The sequence below is a fragment of the Gadus macrocephalus genome, chromosome 2 (genome assembly GCF_031168955.1).
Source record: "Gadus macrocephalus chromosome 2, ASM3116895v1".
Taxonomy (NCBI): domain Eukaryota; kingdom Metazoa; phylum Chordata; class Actinopteri; order Gadiformes; family Gadidae; genus Gadus; species Gadus macrocephalus.
Window position 1 is genome coordinate 7068150 of NC_082383.1, and position 2500 is coordinate 7070649.

The 2500-nt window shown below is 45.0% G+C and overlaps 1 protein-coding gene across 2 annotated transcripts in view; it reads right to left on the bottom strand.

Moving 5' to 3' along the window:
• The window catches only part of baiap3 (BAI1 associated protein 3), a 43095-nt gene that overhangs the window by 31550 nt on the left and 9045 nt on the right, over positions 1-2500 (bottom strand). The window lies entirely within an intron of this gene.

Here is a 2500-nt window from a genome sequence, read left to right on the forward strand (position 1 = left end):
CCCCCACCCCCCACCACAAACTGAGGTGGGGGAGGGGCGGGTCCGTGAAGTATTGATGAGGGACTAATGGAAGCCGTGCTGAGAGAGGGGGGGGGGAGTCACGCAGGTCTTCCTTGGCATCTCACTCACACACACACACACACATTACACACATGCACACACACACACACCTCACACAAACATCACACACAAGAACTGATGGCGACTGGTGCTCTCCAGTTGCCGGGATATGGCTTTGGGGTTTGACAGTGGAAGCAGTTATAGGAGGAGATGAATGTGATGTGTTTGTTTTGATTATGTTTCCTTCATCATCCAGTTACAGAGGATGGAGGCACCGTTTGCCTCTGTCCCTTCGGGGGGGCCTTTTCCCGGCTGTAATGTTGCTGAAATTGTGACAGCGCCGAAATTAATATCTGCCATAATTCAAAATTTGCTGGCCTGGTTTTCAACTCTAAAGGCCGGCTGTGGATATCCCACCTCCATACATTTCTCTGGTTCTATCTCCCCTCTCTCTCTCTCTCTCTCTCTCTCTCTCTCTCTCTCTCTCTCTCTCTCTCTCTCTCTCTCTCTCTCTCTCTCTCTCCCTCCCTCACTCTCTCTCCCCACTCTCTCTCTAGCCAGTTTCTCTCACTCCCCCCTCTCTCTCTCTCTCTCTCTTTCTCTCTCCCTCCCTCACTCTCTCTCCCCACTCTCTCTCTACCCAGTTTCTCTCACTCCCCCCTCTCTTTCTCCCCCCTCTCTCTCTACCCCATCTCTCTCTCTCCCCATCTCTCCCCATCTCTCTGTGTCTCATAACCAAAATAACCTTACCATTTCATGTTGCTAGGTAACAGGGTTTTTAAAGGGATTTTTATTTTATAATAATCTACTTTGATTAAAAGGCACCCGTTCTGCTGTCCTGTCTGGAGAGAGAGACACAGTTAACACAGCTAAGGTAGATAAGCACATGACATTTGCCCCCCCTCTCCCCCCCCCCCCCCCCTAGCCTTGGAATACAATGCTTGAACAAACAAATTAACAACGTTGATATTGCACCGTAGAGTTCGGTCGAGGATTGTGAATAGATAAATATGAATGGCAGGATTTAATGAAATCCTTAAATTTCCGGTGACATTTGGTTTCGCACTAAAATATTTATTAAAGTTATCGCTTTTGTTCGCTGCTGTTATCTATATTGTTCTTATACAGCCCTTTTAATGAAAACCATGGTATCTAGATAAACAAAGCCATTAGTCACAATATATGTGCAAGTGTTTCTGGCAGTTTTTTTTATTTGTGAGGGTGTGTTGAGAATATTTTAGCCGTGGCTAAAGTCACCCTGGCTCACTTCATTTCAAACAGGCAACCGTGGAATATAGAGCGCGCTGGATCAAAGTGGATGGACACACACTATGGACACACACAACTTCTCTTGTGGGTTCGTACTGTTTATTGGCACAAATGCCCGCCCACTTGGTTTGGCCAGAGTTGCCTTGTCCTCAATCTTTGACATTGCCATGGCGTGATTTCAACTCCAAACGAATTGCAGTCCTACCACAATGAAAGGAGTGACAACTAAAGGTTAACTTCATGTTTGTAGACACTCTGTTGCTTGGAAAACTGTTAAATACACAATTCCCTTCCATGACTTCCCTGACCCTATAACTGCACTTTTTGATTCCAGTCAATTTAAATCAAACAGCTATTTATCTCTGTTAAGCCGTTGCCGTAGCTCGTCATCGCCATGGTTACCTCACTTTGAGTGATAGGTCTAGATCTGCGACTTGCATATAGCGGCGGCGAGCCTTTGTCCACTGTTTCGAAAAAAGCTCCCTATGGTTGCTATAGAAACATCGGGCTCATGCGTTAGATCCCTTTAGACTTTGATATCGGCTTTCAAACAAGGCCGGCAAAAATGTCACATCATGGATCCAGCTTTGCCTTTGTGGATTTATTATTCATAAAAAAATAATAATAGTCCAGTCTGTAATGAGTAATCATGGCGTGTTCAGCAAAGGACACGATTATTGATCTCAGTTAACACAAAGAAGTTATCAGCCGAAAAATAATGACATAACGAGGGAACGACAGAAGCGTTGCAGCCAAATCTGTTTACTGTTGCAGACAGATTCTTGGGTTTTCCCCTGAAAGCTAAGATTTGCATACACAGAAAAAGCTGACAGTAGCCTACAGGGCTGTATAACTTATATTCTTACAATTCTCTGAAAAAGTTTCCTGCAATTTATGGGGAACAAAGGGCTGAACGTATGTGGAAGGTGAAGGGGGAAAAGGGGGGCTTGTTAGTCAATAGCACAGCTATTTTATAAGGGGCAACTCACATAGCCTGTACAGGGGTGGGTGTGTAGGTGTGTGTCTGTACGTGCGTGTGTGTGTGTGTGTGTGTGTGTGCATGTGTGCATGCGTGTGTGTCAAGTCAACTATTTTAACTTATACCGCTCTGAATCACTTTACGTCTCAGCATCATAAGGGCTGCAGACTCCAACACACCAAAAAAATGTAG